The sequence below is a fragment of the Sciurus carolinensis genome, chromosome 1, assembly GCF_902686445.1.
Source record: "Sciurus carolinensis chromosome 1, mSciCar1.2, whole genome shotgun sequence".
NCBI lineage: Eukaryota > Metazoa > Chordata > Mammalia > Rodentia > Sciuridae > Sciurus > Sciurus carolinensis.
In genome coordinates, this window is record NC_062213.1 from 10721620 (window position 1) to 10731158 (window position 9539).

General features: G+C 40.8%; 1 pseudogene; it reads right to left on the bottom strand.

The window, feature by feature from the left end:
- Window positions 1–278: 278 nt before the first annotated feature.
- On the bottom strand, window positions 279–4850 carry LOC124961990 (cell division cycle protein 123 homolog; annotated as a pseudogene).
- Between the last annotated feature and the right edge of the window lie 4689 nt (window positions 4851–9539).

The following is a 9539-nucleotide window of genomic DNA, read 5'->3' on the forward strand; positions in this document are numbered from 1 at the left end:
TTAATTAAGCAAAAAATAAGACAAGGCAAACAAACAAAATCATAATGCTATGAACTTAAGCAGATGCAAAATAGTGTTAAAACCCTAATAAGACAGTCTGCTAAGAGTCTCCGGTGCTTAAGATCTATTTATTATTTTTAAAAGTAGTGGAGTTATTCATTTCTTCTTAGCTGAATTTACTGGGTATAAAAAGCTGCTGATTTCTACACTGCCCGCTTCTGCTCCATCCAGTGAAGGATAGACAGGAAGCTGTGGCCTGACTCTTGAACTCTAGCCCTCTAATCGTCCTCTGACTGATTGTTTTCAGTTTAAGAAAGTGTATTAGTTTGTGAGAATCTTCCGACAGCAGAGAGGTCTGCAAAGTCCTTGGGCAACTGATAACCCTGATCGGAGCTGAGATGTACTGCAACGTTGCTGGGCAACAGAGGGCTGCAGAGTTCTCCTCTAGAGCACCTCCTGTGTTACAATCACCTTTTAAGTTTTTTCCAGGTGTCAGTTCTTCCCAAGAAGTCAGTCATGAATCTGTCACTTCACCAAATGGATCAAAATCAATGAGTAACGCCTCCCACTACTGCTTCTCCAGGTATCAGATACAGAGTCTTCATCTAGAAGTTTATACTGTGGGTGGTTTCTTGGAAAAGTCTTGTATACATCTGCAAATTTCTTCCTTTTGTATGGAAACCTGATCATACTGTTGTGTGTAATCCCTTTGAGAAATTCCCCTAAGCTTGTTTTCCTTAACAAGACTCTGGAACTCATTTCCAGGAATTAATTCACACCATTTTTGAAGAACAAGCTAATATTCCGTACCAATCAGCACGAAGAATGAATGGTTGAGTGAAGCTGCGGATGATAAAATCAGAACTCTTGAAAAGTATGAATGTTGCCGAGGGTTTTGTGCTTCGGAGACCTGTCTTACCCTCCAGTGCACATCCTTTTGGGGCACTCCAGTTAAGCTGAGGAAATACACTACCTCCCCTCCCAGGGAATGGATCGCTTCTTGGACTTTGTGGGGAAAGCAGGAAATTCTGGTGCTGTAAGTGCACATGTGCTCTTGTCACTTTGTCACCGTATTTCTCTCACTGACTGATGGATGGTGTGTTGTTGGATCTTCCCTCTTCATGGTAAGGCTTCAGAAAAGAAGGGACCACTCAGAGAATGGACCGGGCACACGTTCTCCCTCTTCATTCTCCAGCCATGGCTGTGGCTGTCTTGCTGTCTTTCCCTTTCCTTCCAAAACCTTGGTCTCCGGCCCAAAAGTTAAAGTTCTCTTCCAGTCCATAAAAAGAGGACTAGGAGCACAGCAAGTGGAGGAGAGTCGTGATGTGTCCTCTTAGTATGCCTTACCACCAGACACAGAGGGGTTTTCTTGCATATAGCAAGATGGCACCTGTCCTACAAGTCCTGGTCCCTTTTCTCCCCCATCAGAGACTCTTTCCAAATAAATCTTCCATCTGTTAGACAATTTGCCCATTCTGGATTCACTAATCAGTCTGGATTTGGTTCTTCATCTATATTAATACAAGAAAGAGTACACTACCATGACCAGTGCCAACCCTGGCCTTCCCTGTGGGTGTAGTTCTCAGCACATGAACATCTGATGCACATACAATGATGGCTTCCTACATTTTTATTAGGGTGAGTAAAGTGGCCAGGGCATACCAAGGTCTAGCACACTCACAGCTTCGTTTTTGCAAAAATTGTCAGCTAGTATCACACAACCTCGTCTCTTTGACCACTGCTAACTGAACAAGATTCTCATTCATTCATTCATTCATTCAAAAAATGTGTTGAGTGCTTTCTATAAACCAAGCATTCCTATAGGTGCTGAGATAGAACCATTGCTAAATCAGTGATTGCAATGTGGTAACATAGAAGATAAGTACATGAAAAAAAAATCTAAATTGTATTAAGTTCTTTAAAATAAAGTAATAGAATTCTGTGATAAAGAGAAATTTAAGTATAGGGATCTGTTTCTTAGAGGGTCAGAGAGGTCACTCCATTGATTTACCAAAGACAGGGGGTGGGGGAAAAAAAAAATGCATGGTCCATCACAGATGCAGGTTATTAAGGGATACATGCTTTGTAGAGAACTTAACACCAATAATAAAACCAATTAAAAACTTGTCTGCTTTTTATTATCACCATGTGCTGGCTATTGTAAGCAATATCAGTAATAAAATACTCTCTGAAATAGTCTAATTGGTTTAGTCCTAATCAGTTTCTGTGGTTGCTGTTGAGTTCTAAAAATTGATATGTAATTAGCACATTTTTATTACTTATCCTTTAATACATAATATTCTATATGGAAGTCACTTTGGAGACCTCCTAATTATAACATTGGGCCTGGACACAGACACATGTTCATCTGACAGTGGGTTTGAAGTGGTTCTGAATTGTTCAAGCTTGATTCTGATTCAACCTCTCTCATCAAACCCTATGGTATAATATATGACTGAATTTAAAAAGTAGAATTGAAATAAATGATGACTAAGAAACAGAACTTGAAGTACTTCCATGTTTTGTGTCAACTTGGAGTTTTTATTTGTGTTTAAAATTTAAAGGAGTCATTTGTGAACTGGGATGCATAATATAACTTGTTAAATATAAATTTTTGTTTATAAAGGAACTATTTTACTGATTTTGAATAATATTTTAGTTAAAAATTACTTGATTGCTTTAAAAGTAAAAATGAATTGATATTATATTCGATTATAATCATTACATAAACATTTTTGTCATAGAAAGGAGGGATGTGTTAAAATTATGTATTTCAAAAAACAAACACACCGGGTAACACTGGGTCTCTTTGAGATGGGCATCTGTTGAGTATAAGACTACCTGTGAGCAATTTAGCACCTCCATGCAGAGAGGGAGATTAGACCCATTCCTTAGACAGGTCCATTCTCCATCCAGAATTTGAACTGGAGAGAGTGAGAAAGTCAAAAGTTAGCTATAGCAATAGAAATGAACAGTCTTTTTTGAAAAATTGTGAAAATCTAAATAATTTACAGAAGTCTCCAATTGGGAAAGAGATAGGTTCTTGAGCTTGGTGATTAAATGATCACTAGTAACAATAGAAAGACCATTTTTAACTGAGTAGTTTACAAATAAATGAAGGCAAAACAAGATAAGGAGGAAAGAAGGCTGAAGGTATAGAGGTTAGGCAGCAAACCAGAAGGAATCCAGTCTCCTAAAGAAGCCATTAGTTGGTTTGGGAAACCCCAAGGATTCATGAAAAATGGCAAATGAAAATTCCTCATTTTGTTATTAAATCAAGTCTTGAACTAATTATGGAAAACCTCAGTGAAGTTTGTGCACTTTTAAATGGCACCATCAAAGGCAAATTTGGTGGAATGCAGAGGCATGAACATAAGGGGCCATTAGATGACTCAGATAAACAAACCCAGCATGAAAAATGAGCTGTGGGAAAAGAGAAGAGAGAAAATGTCATCGGTTTCTGTTGATATGACTGTTCATGCACCATGGAGGTTAAGTCATAGGATTTTACATAACTAGGCAAGGGCCAGAGTGTAGACATTTGAGAAGTCAGTTTTAAAATGGTTTAATTGCAAGTCTTTTAAGAATGTTTTCCCCCATGGTTATTTATTCTAATGTTAAATAAAATTGTTCTTAAATCTGTAAACTGTTTAACTTGTTTCATAACTGTGCTAACAAGAAATAAAGCATATTTTCTAAATCATATTAAGATATATTATGTTAATAAATTTAGTATAGTCTCACATAAATCATGTACAGTTTCCAACTGCTGTTATAATGATGTGGGCTTGTGGAAAGCAGCTTTTGGTTACATTAACTAAGAATCTTTGAAGGTTCCAATGATTCCAGCTGGAAAATAAAGTACAATCTGTCTAATGGAAAAATTATGTTTTTAAAAGACACGTGTGCCAATTATAGAGAATCTGGAAAATGAAGGAAAGTATACAGAAGAAAAGAGTTATGTCTAATTCATCTTACTCCTACTCATAAGTAAGATTTTTTTCCTTTTTCCTTCCAGTATAAATACTCAGGCTTTAGTAATGTCCTGGACTTCAGAGAATCCTAAATGTGGAACAGACAACAAATGTATTTTCATCAGTATTTAATTGATCTCTCCTTTTCTGACTGTAAGTAACCATATCTGCATTTGCTAACTATGGTACCCGTGGCATCCAATAGTACTGAGTTCAGCCCCTGACACATGGTCAGTGTTTGTTGAATGAATGCTATGTACCAACTTGGGTACTAAATGTCAATCAATAGAAACCAAGTCTGACTGAGAAGGGTTTTACCTTGTTAGGGGTTGTTTTTTGTGTTAGCCAAAAAGGAATTCAGTAAAAGATAACTGAGTAACTCACAGAATAGTCAGGAAAGCCTGAGGTTTCAGCTCGATGTCTATTGCCAAGTCACATGAAACTGGCCTGTTGCCGTGGTTGCTGTCTGCACACTGGTAACAGTTTTGTCCTGTGCTCTGCTCACTGGCTCTGGACACCGCTGCAATGGCTCTGGCAGCTCAGGATGTCTTCTGCCACATCCGCTACCATCCATCCCAAGCAGGCATTCAGAGAGGTCCCTGTTCTTTTTCTTTTTCACCACAGGCTTCCAATTCAAAGTTTGGTACGGGTCTGTCTGGTGGGCAAGTTTGAGATAACTAGTTTAGAAAGTTAAAATGCTTATTTAGCTCAGTTTTGGAGGTTCCAGTCCAATGCTGGTTGAACATTGCTTTGGGCACCTGGTGGGGGTGTTGGACAGCAATGGTGGGAAGCATGTGGCAGAGAAAACACTCACCTCATCAGAGCAAAGAGAGGGAGAGGGAGAGGTCTGGGTTCCACAATCCCTGCCCAGGACATGCCCGTGACCTACAGACCTCTCACCAGGCCCCATGTCCTACAGGTTTCACCAGCTCCCAAGGCTCTCTGGGGACTGAGTCTCAAACATATGGATCTCTGGGAGACACTCCACCTTCACTCTATGGCAATTCTCTACACATAGGAGGGTTTAGATCCTGGACAACCAGAAATCATGACAAATGCCCACTATGTGGTCTCTCAACAGCAACAGGTTAATTTTGTTTTCCTTGCATTTTCACTGTTACGCACAAGATTAACTAATGAACATAAACCTGTAATATACGTATTCCTTATAAAATTGAAAAAATATTCTTGTCTCCGTCCATGAAGAAGCCAACACAAAGTCATTTCATTACTGAATCCAGCTCCAGGATTGAAGTGCATGAGGGTTTTCCATCCTGATTCTAGTTGTCACAATCCCATCCCAATAATCTTGTATTCTATGGAAATAATTAAAATATGTCTTATGAAACACAGGGGAGGACAGAGAACAAAAATAAAAATTAGCCAATGTTTGTGTACATACAAGATAATGAGGAAAGAGTGCCAGTAGGTGCTGAGTCCTAGTTACTGTAACTGCTTATAAGACCACAGTGGGAACTGAGGAGTTCTCTACCATTCTTTTTATGTTGCCTTTGACCTCAGCAACTTCAAGCAATTAGATTATAGGTCATTTTATTTTTCCCGTTCCTTTTTTTTTAATTTTAAAAATTTTATTTGTTCTAATTTGTTGTATGTGACCGTAGAATGCATTTATACATTTTGGTAGATCATACATAAATGGAGTGTAATCTCTCATTTTTCTGATTGTACATATTGCAGGATCACATCGGTCTGAGCCAACTTTTCATCCCTGAGAAGTCCTCCCTGTTCTGCCTCCATGGGTTGCTGTCTTCCACTAACTTTTTACCGCCAGATGGGGCAACAGCTAAGATGCACCACAGAATATCTGCTGGGCTTTAGAGACAGCCTCCCCTGTCCCTACTGTGGGGTAAGCAATCCAGGCTTCTTGGTTTGTCAGAATGAATCACCCAAACAATCCCTTAAAACTCTTATCCCCTCATTCCTCTAACAGAGGAGTCTGAATAGGCAGATCGTGGCCTAGCTTCTCTTCAAAAAAATAGTGCCATGTATCCTAGGAGAAATATTCTTGCCTGGGACACTAAATTTTCTAAACCATTGAAATCCAAAGTTGTGGAAATAGAATACAATGTACTCTGGGTATAGATGAAACATTCTATGCCTTATTATTATCTGGTTCAGAGAATCTACTACATTTTATATGAATATCTATAACTTGGCCTTGTAAGAGAGAGCAACTGGCATCATAACTGAGCTTTTGTAAAAATCCTCCAGAGGCTCCAAAAGGGCACAAGTCCCTGAGCAACAGGTATATGAAAAGATTCCTTACATATCTTATGTTCTTTCCTTTACTATAAAATGAGGTTCTTATGCACAAGCAATGTTGACCGTAATACTGTGAGGACAAATAAGGTATTTGGAAAGTCCATGGACCTGCTGGAAAATCTTTGTGGTCAGGGAAAACTTCTGTTTCAGGTTCTGGAGTGGGGAGGGCCCGCTTGCTGCAGTGGAAGGTAGAAAAGCAAAGCTCTGGCATTTCAGAAACCAGAACTGGGGGTGGTTTCTGCCTCATCTCCAGAGAAGTCAAATGCTAGATAGAGAAATATTGATGATTATCCTCTACAGAATAAGCTAGTTGGAATGCAGAGCAAGAGAGTGATCCGGGAGATTAGAACTGAAAGATTATGTCCAGATATTTTATAATCCATCCACACTGCCCCTGAAACCTAGTCTCCCCCTTGCCCTGAGCTCTCTGCCCCCAGCAGCTATATGGATTACTTACAGAACTGGATAAGGATGAGGAATAATTGTGGCCATGTTATGCAAATAATGTACCACACAGGCTTACCCACCTGGCTGTAGTTGGGGCTGGGAACCTGCAACAGATTTTTACAAGGGCAGGTTCCTTTCAGCACATGACAGAGACAGAGGCAGAGACAAGCATGCTTTCTGTAGGTGAACTAGCAGATGGTAGAAAAGGGGAGGAAAAAAAGCTGGGCTGTGCATTTCTCGTTCCTGCTTCCAAACTCCCCAATTGTACTGTTCCCTTGGGAAGAGTGAGCGAGGGTGGTGAGAGACCAGCTGTGTTTCTGTGATGTAGGTCCCTTCATTTAGAAGGAAACAACAGGTGCACAGCACAATTGTGCCCCTTATCAATAAGACTAAGCTTTTTTTCCCTTTTGCCTAAATGGGCTAAAACTATCTGGAGGATGATGTGTCATTTATGCTATGGTTTTGTCTAGTCAAATCTTTCCACCCTTGAAAAAGTAATTTGAGTCTACCTCAGCAAGAGTTAATTTATTCTTCATCCTCCAGGCAAAGTGAACAGGAAGAGAAAGCTTAGAAGCATAGAGATCATGGGGGAATTGCAAGTTTTTCAGAATTACTGAAATGAAGAGGGAGAGGTAGCAACAGAGTCAATGCTGACTTAAGGAATTTGAGCTACACTCAGTAGTCTAGCCCTAGAGAAGTCGATTCAGAAGCCTGCAGGGCCAGCGGGAGACACCCTGGAGAAGTGGGCCATCAGGACCTGCAGCAAACCGAAGCCCAAAAATGTGCCCAAAATGGCAGCTCTTACTCACGTCCTGCCGACTGTCACCATATGGAACTATAGCAGCAGAGACACCAGATTTTCTTATTTTCCACAAGAAGCTGGAAATACAAATTTCCTGTGAAATTTCACGATTTTTAAACATTGCCACCTCATTTCCTTTTGAATCACTTTACTAAAAATGTTGGTGAGGTTGGTTTTCCCCAGTGGAGCGGGTCCTTGATCGACTAAGGAAAGTTGCCAGGAACTTTGACTTGTGACATTCAGTTAGTTTGTCCTGGTATATACTTGTGAGACCTTGAATGAGTACCCAACATTTTCTCCACAGTAAAGCACGGTGGGAGGCTTTTGTCTCAGGGTTGTCAACACTGGAACAGTGTATGGCACCTAGCAAGTCATAGAGCCATCTCGTGAGGAGGCTGGCTGTGTTCTCACTGCCCTTGGGAGGCTGTAGTCTCCACTGGCAGTCCTTACGGCTCCCCACACCACCTCATGCAGTCGCTGTGACCATCACTCCTAGTCCTCCAGGGGAACAGGACACAGAAGTCAGACGAAATTCCATGACTGGTTCCCCAGACGACAGAACCAACCAGATTTATTCATTTATTTATTCCTTATTTATTTTAAAGAATTGGCTCTCATGACATGGAGACTGGGAGGTCCCATGATCTGCAATGCAAGATCAGCAAGTCAGCAAGCTGGAGATGCAGAAGAGTCAACCGTGTAAGTTCCAGTCCAAGGACAGGAGGAGATCAGTGTCCCAGCTCAACATACAGAAGGACTGTCCTCTTGCTCAGCCTTTTAGTTCTACTCAGGTCCTCAGCTGAGGCCTAGGCCCCACACTGGGGAAGACATAGTGTGGTCAGTCTACCAGTTTATCCAAATACACCCTATAGCACACCTGGAATATGTCGACCAAATTCTCATCACCTTGTGGCCCTGTCAAGATGATACAAAAAATTAATGTTAACACTTGCTTTACCAGATTTTGTCAGGGGGCCATGAGACAAGATGCAATTGTGAGGTCCTGGGACCCTAGCGTCATGACGACCATTAACTGTGCTAAATGCTTGCTCCTAGCACATCTCTGCTCCTGACCTACACTGCAGACATGAGAGATCCTGGAAGAAGGTCTGTCAGGCTTGTCATCATCTTGTTGTTTCTTCCTTTAATATGTTGGCAGTGGAGGACATGATGGATGATTGTCAGATGGTACCTTTGGGGAGTCTGGGAGTTGGTTATTACTTGCACATTTTTGCTGCCTTTCTCTTTCTACTCTAAGGTGTATACTGGCCCTCACAACTGTGCAACTAAGTTAGCCTGACATGAAGTGTTCAACAAATGTCTGCTGTTATTAGGATTTACTGGAATTATTATAATATTACATGTATTATCAATAATTACCAATGTACTATCTACATCATTGTGGGATTCTAATACTATGTCTGCATTTGCCTATGACATCCACTGGACAGGGTTGGGGTCATGCCTTATGGTCTGTGGATCAGTCCTTTCTTGGCTTCAGCCTGGGCCAGAATAGAAGTTCATTCAGGAAGTACTAGCCAAATAGGGTGGTCAGGAGACCTTTCTGGAAAGGTGATATTTGGGCTGAATGCAATGAGGAGAGAACCCTCATTCAGAGGAGGGAGAGTGTGGCGTATACAAAGAATTAGAAGTTCTTAGCCCACACAGGGGAACTGGCTAGTGCATTTGAGTATCAGCAGAGGCCCAAGGAATTAAAGTCAAGAGTGGGAGAGGAGAGTTAAGAGAGAGGCAGGATCAGGGCATGGGGATGTGTTACTCTGGTTACCCTGGATATAAAGCCCTCTTCTCATATTAATATTAAAGTGAGAAGACTCTCTTAAAAATAAAGCAAATAATAATTTAGAATAGAACAACTATAATCTAACAAGATCCATTTTCAAATAAAGTTAGGGAGAAATCTGGGGCAGGTCTTTGCAGTGGACAAAGGAAGAATCAATGAGGGGTGGACTTGGGGTGTAGACAAAAGAGGTCATTCTGAGCATGAGCTCCTAGAAGTTCTTGGGTACAGCATC